Here is a 10,647-nt window from a genome sequence, read left to right on the forward strand (position 1 = left end):
GACTCAGAGTCTTATTACAGTTAATTGATATATACAGTATTGGTATCAGAATTCAGTTATCAGTCAGTTTATTTTATTATCCCCAGTAATACCTCTTCTCGAGCAGTTCTAGGAGAGGGGGTGTTACAACACGCCTATCATTCCCAAGGATAGACCTCGTCTCATCATAAAACCAGCTAGGGTCCACTCATACCCTAGGCACATCCCCTCTGGGATTATCTTAACAATACGATCACATCGCCTGATGTCGAATGTTTTTCTTGAGCCTCGAGCTAACACCCACTTTAGCTCATTTTATCTCAAGCGCACACGCCTTACTACACCACTTCCAAGGGACACTCTATTCCCTCGAACATGCCCAGCAAATCCCTAACATAGGGACACTCCACTAATTCCCTCCTGGAGTAGTCATGCTTCGGCTTCGTGTCCCCACACGAGCCTCAACACTTCAATCTCAAGGAGTCCTGATCGAGACTGTCGAACCTCGATGATTGTAAAAAAATATATATTTCGGATCTGCAACGAGGGTGCGACCCCGAAGTCGTCTCTCAAAGGAACCTCAATACAAATCTGTCATGACAAGAATTGAACGAGGGGGGTGGCCAGCGATTGTCGAACCGCTCCAGAATTAGAGATCTATGAATCTCTTCTCTAGTTTGCAGCAAAGTGCACCCTAGGTCATCTCTCACAAGGAGCCTCACCTTCTTCTACCAACAAGGAGAACCAATACAGATAACAGTTTGTTTGGGGGGGGGGGGTTTTGACAGAAAACTAATTAACAAAACAGAAAGATAAAGATGATGAAAAATCAGTAAAAGATATGCAACCGGCTGTGTATTTGTCTCCTATGTGGAATCTTCCTTGTCCAACTTATATGTCTTGGCTTGCTAGATGTTTTGATCTCCGGAAAACAAACTCAAAGCATCCCCAACAACCGTCCAAGGATTAGAATGATTGGAAATAAGAAAATGAATGCAGAAATCTCTTGCAAACAAAATGCAACCATTCACTCTCTATTCAACCTATCCGGACCTATGCAAGAACAACCGTTCAAGCACACAATATTCATTTCCGAGATGTTATACCAACCGGCTATAACATTCTGTTCTCTTAAGCATTTAACAGAAAATGAAACCATGCAAGTTCACACAAACCTGCCATGAACTCCATGCATTCACAAATCTGCTCAAACTAAACCAAATAGAAATGAATAATAAACAAACAACAAACCAGATTCTTGTAGCTCATCCGGGACTCAAATTCCACATGGATTCAAGACACACAACCGGTTACAAAATGTTCTAGCCTATCATTACAGCAAGGAAAACAGAATGGAACAAAAGATGTAGAAAACAGAAAAATGCTACAATAACAAAAAACTGCTAGAATCCTCTCTATTTTCTCCTCTCTTTCTATCTCATGATCTTCTGAAAATTAATGCTAAGAGGCCTTAAATACATGGCCAAGAAAGGAAAGGCTAGGGAGGCTAGGGTTAGGCCTAGCCCAATAGAAAACAAGTGAGCCCAAAACAGCACAATGAGTAGCCCAAGTCTGCTCCTTGAAAGTAGGCCCAAGCTCCTTGAAAGTAGGCCCAAGCTCATCCAATATTCCCTAAAGCCTGGATCCATAGAGTAGAGGTAAGATAGAAAATAGTGTAAGGACAATTTGAAGCATAATAAAATAGAAACAATGAAATATCAGCAAAAATTACTTCAAATGGCCTAATAAGAATGAAGTGAAATGCCAAAATATGGTATAAATATGCATGCTATCAATTCCCCCATACTTAGACTTTTGCACTCCTGGGCAAAACACTAGACTAGACTCTATGACTCAAGAATAGAAATGTGGAAAAACACAAATTAGATGCAAGGTAGGTAAGTCTTCAAGAATTCATCATTCAAAGATCATCTTTCCTCTACTTCCAAGAAAACAAGTGACATGGCAATTCATCCAATAAGACAAATCAAAAGTAGAAGCCTCTCACAGGACAAGTGTATGCTCAAAAATCTCTCAAGAGGTGGTGGTGACTGTTTCGCTCAAATTCACCCAATCACAATTCCACTACCATAAGCTTGTTTATCTTCTCAATCTCCACTATCCATGTCAAATGCATGCCACAAATCAAAAGGACTTATTCAGGGTTGTAATGTGGGGAAGAAAGAAATGGAAAGACAACAATGAAGGAAAACATGCCTTAGGTCGAGAAAACATTTCATGCAACTCTAAGATCAAGAGATAGAATTTCCAAGCGTTATGAAGAACATTGCATCTTTATTCGGTTGAGTGCGTTTTACGCTCTGTCTCAACTTTGCTTTCTTCTTTTTCTCATCAATTTTCTTTTTTTTTTTCTTTTTTTTTTTTTTTCGAAAGAGGTGAGTGCGTTTTACGCTCCTTCTCACCCTTCTATCCTTTTCTTGCTTTTCTTTTTCTTTTTCATGGATGCAAATGGCCTTTGGCCTTATGACTTGCTCAATGAATTCAATCTCTCTCACTAGAATGCACTTACTATTCCTCTTCCTAAGGTTGGAAGGTCCAAAAAGGGTGTATGAGAATGAAGGGTAAAAATGATGGCTCTAAGTGGCAAGCGAAAGGGATTGATTGAATTTTTTTTTTTTTTTTTTTTTTTTGTATGACAAAATGGCTAAATGGGGACAAGAAAGAATGCCTTAATCATGTTTGAGTCATGCATGAACAAATATAGCCTCAACTAAGAATCAAAACAAGTTCTAGAGTGGAGATCATGATAGGTGAATGCACACACAAGAAAGACAATAGGCTCAAAATCCTCACGGCTGTAGACTACCCAATCAATCTATCAAATTAAACTCATTGCCAAGTCACTCGAAATTAAGGAAGATAAGATCGAAGTTCTAATCATGATGGGTTCTTTTAGACTTAATTGCTTAACTTGCATTTCCACGCAAAACAAACTCAACTAAACCCAAGGAAAAAGAAATATGAAAAGATAAAGAAAATGTTGCCAAAATAAGAATGCTGCCTCCCCCCACACTTAGACTTTACATTGCCCTCAATGTAAACATGCAATTCCAATCAAGAATAAGACAAGTAAATGTAAAATACTAGGGAGAGAGAAACAGCCTGATGTATCAAATGTAGGTGGCGTTGAGGAGATGCAGCTCCTCCACAATATGCTCCTGAAAGCTCTCGTAGAATGGCTTAAGCCGCTGCCCGTTCACTGTGAATTGCTTTGCATTGGACTCGTCCTTGATTGCAACTGCACCAAAGGGAAAAACATGAATAACTATGAAAGGACCAGTCCAACGAGAACGTAACTTACCGGGCATCAACTTGAGACGAGAATTGTATAGCAGAACTTTCTGGCCAACTTCGAATGTCTTCCTCACAATAAGCTTGTCATGCACAGCCTTGGTCTTCTCCTTGTAGATGCGTGAGTTCTCATATGCGTCCATCCTAATCTCCTCAAGCTCTTGAAGTTGGAGCTTTCTTTGGGACCCCGATTGACTGATGTCCATATTGCATTGCTTCACCGCCCAATATGCCTTATGCTCCACCTCCACCGGCAAGTGACACGCTTTTCCAAAAACCAACCTATAAGGGGACATGCCGATGGGGGTTTTGTATGCCGTGCGGTAGGCCCAAAGTGCATCTTCTAATCTCGTGCTCCAGTCTTTCCTATTGGGCTGGACAGTCTTCTCCAAAATCTGCTTGATCTCCCTATTTGAGACTTCAGCTTGCCCATTAGTCTGTGGATGATAAGGAGTCGCCACTTTGTGTAATACCCCATACTTACGAAGTAGGGTGTCCATCTTTCTATTGCAAAAGTGGGATCCTTGGTCACTGATGATGGCCCTAGGCATGCCAAACCTGCAAAAGATGTGAGAACGAACAAAATCTGCAACCACAGAAGCATCATCAGTCCTGGTGGCTTTAGCTTCCACCCACTTAGAAACATAATCCACAGCTAACAGAATGTACAAATAACCAAATGACACAGGAAATGGACCCATGAAGTCAATGCCCCAAACATCAAAGATTTCACAAAACAATAAGGGTTGTTGAGGCATTTCATTCCTACGTGATATAGTGCCTGTGTGTTGACAACGTGTGCAATTCTTACAGAACTCATATGAATCCTTAAAGAGTGAAGGCCAATATAATCCAGAATCTAGGACTTTCCTAGCTGTACGTTGGGGACCAAAGTGACCACCACATGCAAGTGTGTGACAAAAATTTAAGACAGATGCAAACTCATGGTTAGGCACACATCTCCTAATGACCTGGTCACTACACATGCGCCACAGATAGGGATCATCCCACACATAATACCGAGCCTGACTCTTAAATTTATTTAGCTGTTCCTTCTTAAAATATGCAGGTAATTCAGAAGCAACTAAATAATTTACCAAATCAGCATACCAGGGCTCAACACCGTGAATGTGGTATAATAACTCATCTGGGAAATCATCCCTGATAGGCTGGGAGTCCATGACTGTGGAATCTGAAGAAGGAGGGACCCGGCTCAAATGATCAGCTACAAGGTTCTCGGCCCCACTCTTATCTTTTATCTCCACATTGAACTCCTGAAGTAGGAGCATCCACCGTATCAACCGGGGCTTAGCATCGGGCTTCTTCAATAAGTATTTTAGGGCTGCATGGTCAGAAAACACGACAACATTAGAACCCAGAAGATAGGAGCGAAATTTATCTAAAGCAAACACAATAGCTAAAAGCTCCTTCTCAGTCGTGGTGTAGTTTGCTTGAGCAGCATCCAAGGTGCGCGAGGCATAGGCAATGACATGTGACTTCTTCTCCACACGTTGTGAAAGGACAGCACCCACGGCAAAGTTGGAGGCGTCGCACATCAGCTCGAAGGGCAACTCCCAGTCGGGTGGCTGTATGATGGGTGGAGAAATCAGTCGACTCTTCAGTTCCTCGAATGCTCGCTTGCACTGCTCATCAAAGTGGAAGGTCACTTCTTTCTGGAGAAGGTGGGAAAGTGGAAGTGCAATCTTGCTGAAATCCTTGATGAACCTCCTGTAAAATCCTGCATGGCCAAGGAAAGAACGCACCTCCCTCACAGAGGTGGGGTAAGGCAATGAAGCAATAACATCAACCTTAGACCGATCCACTTCTATACCCTTCTTAGACAGAACATGCCCTAAAACAATTCCTTGTTCTACCATGAAATGACATTTTTCGAAATTTAAAACAAGGTTCTTTTCAATGCATCTCTCTAGGACTCTACCCAAGCTAACCAAGCAATCATCAAAAGAAGTGCCATAAACTGAAAAATCATCCATGAACACTTCCATGCAATGCTCTATAAAATCTGAAAATATACTTACCATGCATCGCTGAAAGGTACCTGGAGCATTACATAGACCGAAAGACATTCTTCTATAAGCGAATGTGCCAAAGGGGCAGGTGAAGGTGGTCTTCTCTTGATCCTCTGGGGCTATGCAAATCTGAAAGTACCCGGAAAAACCGTCAAGGAAACAATAGTGGGACTTACCAGCCAACCTCTCCAACATCTGATTAATGAATGGGAGGGGGAAATGATCTTTTCTGGTTGCTTGGTTCAGCTTTCTATAATCAATGCAGACTCTCCAACTGTTCTGCACTCTCATGGGGATGAGCTCATTGTGCTCATTTGGGACCACCGTGATGCCCGTCTTTTTTGGAACAACCTGCACGGGACTCACCCACTTGCTGTCAGAAATAGGGTAAATAATGCCGGCTGCAAGTAATTTACTTACCTCCTGTTTTACCACATCAAGGATGGTTGGGTTAAGTCTTCTTTGAGGCTGCCTTGCTGGTTTTGCTCCTTCCTCCAATAAGATACGGTGCATGCAAACAGATGGGCTGATTCCAGTTATGTCCGCTAAAGTCCACCCAATTGCTTTCTTATTATTTTTCAGCACATCCAGCAACTTTCTCTCTTGGTCAGGCTGCAAGTTGTTTGCAATGATGACTGGCAGCTTCTCATCTTTCTCCAAGAATGCATACTTGAGGTGCTGAGGCAAAGGCTTGCACTGAATGGTGGGTGGCTGCTGCAAAGAGGGGGCTGATCTATTTGACTGGAACTCTAACTCCAAGGCACTATCAACCTGCTCAACAAGGTTAGCAGCACTATCTTCCACTTGGGAAATGTTAGCATCAAAATCAAACTCATGTCTATGCAAAAATTCAGCAATCTCTAAGCATGCAGCACATTGACTCTCTCCATCACTACAATTGGTGCAAATAATCGTATCTGGGAACTCATGCACATTGGGGAATTCATCAATTAAATCAGAAGACTCAGAACATGCTTCATTCACTAACAGGTCAACTCTATTTACTTGAAAAGTGGAATGATCCTCGGCAGGGAATTTCATGGCATCAAGTATCTTGAAGTTAATTGTGTTACCAGCAAATTCCATGGAAAGTGTACCCTCATGCACATTGATAATAGTTCTAGCAGTTTTTAAGAATGGTCTCCCTAGGATCAAGGGTGCATGCTCAAGTGTGCTGTTATCTTCCATATTCAAAACATAAAAATCTGCTGGAAAGATTAAATCCTTAACCTTAACCAGCACATCTTCTAGGACTCCAGTGGGGTGTGCAGTACTTCTATTGGCTAGTTGGACAACCACTCCTGTTGGCTTCAAAGGACCACACTGCAATGAAGCATAAATAGAGTTAGGCATGACATTAATGGATGCACCTAAATCTAGTAAAGCATTGCTAAATTGCATGTCTCCTATAGTACAAGGAATGGAGAACATCCCTGGATCTTTACACTTTGCTGGCATGGCAGGTTGGATAAGGGCAGAGATATTTCTCCCAAGGTTGATCTTCTCATTCCCCATAAGCTTCCTCTTGTGAGTACACAAATCCTTGAGAAATTTTGCATACTTGGGGATCTGTCTAATGGCTTCAAGGAGGGGGATGTTGACTTCAACTTTCTGGAATGTTTCCAGAATCTCTTTATCCACTTCGGCCTCTGCTCTTTTCTTGTTTTGTGTTGCTCGATGTGGGAATGGTAGGGGTTGGATGTTGGAAGACTCTCCTTGTTCTTGATAGCTGGAGTTTGGTTGCTTGGCTTCTTGGACTGAGAGGGGTTGCTGCTCTTTGCTACCCTCTACATTCTGCTCCTCTACATGTTGCTCCATGTTTGATGATGGTGGAGGGGTTGGGATGATCACTTCTTTCCCACTTCGAAGCATGATGGCACTAACATTGCCCCTTGGATTGGCAACTGGTTGTGAAGGAAGCTGCCCCGAACCTTGACTCCTTAACTCATTGATGTTTGTGGCTAGCTGGCCTATTTGGGTCTCCAAATTTTGAATTGTGGTTTCTGTTTTCTGTTGGAATTGGAGTGTGTTGGCTGCTAGTTGCTTGACAAGATCATCCAAGGTAGGTTCTGACTTGGGTAATGGTGGTGCTTGCTGCATGGCTTGGTTCTGCCTTGGTAGTGGAGCATGGTTGCTTGAAATTGAAGGATGGAACCTCTGCTGAAATGGTTGATTCTGGTGGTATGGCTGCTGGTGCACATGTTGATTGGAAGGGCTGCCATATCTGAGGTTCGGATGGTCTCTCCAACCTGGATTGTAGGTGGCTGAGTATGGGTCATACCTATTGGAAGGTTGTGGTTGGCTGTGCTGCTGGTGCTGGAATGGTCTTCCAGGAAAAATGCCTGCACATGTCTCATTATTTTCTTGCAACTGTGGGCATTGGTCTGTTGTATGGGATGGCAAGGAGCAAATGCCACAAAGCTGCTGCTGGGGTTGCTTTCTCTCTAATGCCAACTGCCTGACCATGGAAGCCAATTCCTCAAGCTTGTTTTCCATCCTTTGCTGGTCCATAGTGGCAGCCACATTGACTTCATTTATGGCTTTTGTAGGAGTGTTAATTCTGGTGCCAAACTGCTGGGCATTTTGTGCCATCTTTGATATCAGCTCTTGTGCAGCTGCTGGGGTCTTCTCTGCCAAGGCTCCTCCACTTGCAGCATCTACCAAGTACCTGTCCATGGGGATTAGACCTTCATAGAGATACTGAATTAGGAGTTGGTCACTTATCTGATGGTGAGGGCAGCTGGAACACAACTTCTTGAACCTCTCCCAATACTCATGTAGAGTCTCACCACTCATCTGCCTTATACCACAAATTTCCTTCCTTATTGATGCTGTTCTGGAGGCTGGAAAGAATTTTTCCAGGAAGATCCTTTTCAATCCATCCCAGCTGGTGATAGCAGCTGGTGGCAGGTAATAGAGCCAATCTTTGGCTGATCCATCAAGTGAGAATGGGAAGGCTCTCAGCTTGATCTGCTCTTCATCTACTCCTTGTGGCCGCATGGTTGAGCAAACCACATGAAATTCTTTCAGATGCTTGTGTGGATCCTCTCCTGCAAGACCATGAAACTTGGGCAACAAGTGGATTAGTCCAGATTTGAGTTCAAAGTTAGCATCCAACTGTGGGTATTGAATACATAGGGGCTGGTAATGCACATCAGGTGCAGCCAGCTCTCTAATGGTTCTACCATCCAAATGACCATGATTTGCATTATTTCCATTACCATTATTTCCATTATTTCCATGATTTCCATTACCATTATCTGCCATATTGATGAATTCTGGAATAGGTTCGGATGAAGTGTTAGACACACTATTAGGGTCAATCCTATCCCGAGACTTAAGCTCTCTAGCTTGCCTTCTAAGAGTGTTCTCTAATTCAAGATCCAAGTCAAGTAATGTTTTCTTAGATGACCTGGTCATGCACTAGAGATCAGCACAAAAACAGCACACAAAATGGCCTATGCATACCAAGAACACAGAAACACAAACAAAAACACACAAACAAAAACAAAAACACACAAACACAAAAACACAAAAACACAAAAACAGGTCAAACAATAAGCCCTTAGACGATTTTTTTATGCAATTTTTCACAAAATTTCAACACAAAAACACTGAGGGACCTAAAAACACTAAAAACCACACCAAATTAGCCACTGAGAAACACAAAATGGCCCAAAAAGTGGTCTAAACGTTGGAATTTGGCCAAAAAAGGGTCTCCTCACTGAATAACAGTGATTCTTTATCCCCACACCCCCTTTTCTTTGGACACCAAAAATCAGCTCAATCGGAGAAAGTAGGAAGCAGTGAACAGTAACTGTCAAAATCGTTTTCTTATCAAATCAGCTCCTATTTTGCCTCAAAGACCACTCTAAATGCAAGAAAACATCAAGGAAAGCATATGGACATGAAAGAACATCAAGTAAGGATGAGAAAGGAAGAGGATAGCACCGGTATCTCGAGCTCAATCCTTAAATAATGCTATCTGTTATGGAGATGGTCAAAACAGCTGTTGAATGGGAAAGCTGCTGGGGTCTTCTCCTCTTGGTTGCAGCTGCAGGGTTGTCTATCTGCCAAACGAAAAGAAGATTAGTGGGAACGTTAAAAGGAATGCTAGAAGTGAAAATAAAAGGAATGCTAAAAGGGAAAAATAAAAGGAATGTCCTCTGTCAGGTGATCTGCTGGAAAGATGCAGAAAATGTGGGATTCAGCTTTCTAAAAATGGTTATGCTCTCCTGATCTGCTGCAGGCTTGTCTACTTGCTGTGTGAGCTTGCTTTTCAGAGCCTATCAGAGCACATGAAGACCAGAGAAGGACACAAACAAGGTGTGATACTGAAAAATCAGAGAAGGACTGCAGGTGTTTTGCTTTTTCAGTTGCTGCAGGGTTGCTTTTTCAGTTGTTCAGGTTGTGCAGCCCTCTCCAACAGCCACTTCTTGGTTCAAAAATGATTCCAAAAACGAGAAAACATAAAAGGAAAATACACACAAACAAAAAGAAGATCGAAAAGGCAAATGAGGCTTCTCTGTTGCTGCTTTGCTATCAGTTTATCTCAAGAACAGAATAGCTTTTCACCAAGAACACCAAACTGATAACCTCATAAACAACTGATAACCTTTTCACCAAGAACACAAAACTGATAAAACACTCAAACGAGAAAACAAAACAAACAGAAAATAGGGTCGGTCCTCTATGTTTTTAGAAGAAAAACTTGGCTCCCCGGCAACGGCGCCAAAATTCTGACCAGCGATTGTCGAACCGCTCCAGAATTAGAGATCTATGAATCTCTTCTCTAGTTTGCAGCAAAGTGCACCCTAGGTCATCTCTCACAAGGAGCCTCACCTTCTTCTACCAAAAAAGAGAACCAATACCAATAACAGTTTGTTTAGGGGGGGTTGTTTTGACAGAAAACTAATTGGCAAAACAGAAAGATGAAGATGGATGAAAAATCAGTAAAAGATATGCAACCGGCTGTGTATTTGTCTCCTATGTGGAATCTTCCTTGTCCAACCTATATGTCTTGGCTTGCTAGATGTTTTGATCTCCGGAAAACAAACTCAAAGCATCCCCAACAACCGTCCAAGGATTAGAATGATTGGAAATAACAAAATGAATGCAGAAATCTCTTGCAAACAAAATGCAACCATTCACTCTCTATTCAACCTATCCGGACCTATGCAAGAACAACCGTTCAAGCACACAATATTCATTTCCGAGATGTTATACCAACCGGCTATAACATTCTGTTCTCTTAAGCATTTAACAGAAAATGAAACCATGCAAGTTCACACAAACCTGCCATGAACTCCATGCATTCACAAATCTG

The 10,647-nt window shown here is 42.2% G+C and overlaps 1 non-coding gene across 1 annotated transcript; it reads left to right on the forward strand.

Annotated features, from left to right (window-relative positions):
• The first annotated feature begins 8,043 nt into the window (after positions 1–8,043).
• Positions 8,044–8,148, forward strand: LOC127807054 (small nucleolar RNA R71). Its single transcript, XR_008024594.1, has one exon. It is a non-coding gene; the product is annotated as a small nucleolar RNA R71 (small nucleolar RNA).
• Positions 8,149–10,647: the final 2,499 nt, after the last annotated feature.

The sequence above is a fragment of the Diospyros lotus genome, chromosome 7 (assembly GCF_014633365.1).
Source record: "Diospyros lotus cultivar Yz01 chromosome 7, ASM1463336v1, whole genome shotgun sequence".
Taxonomy (NCBI): Eukaryota; Viridiplantae; Streptophyta; class Magnoliopsida; order Ericales; family Ebenaceae; genus Diospyros; species Diospyros lotus.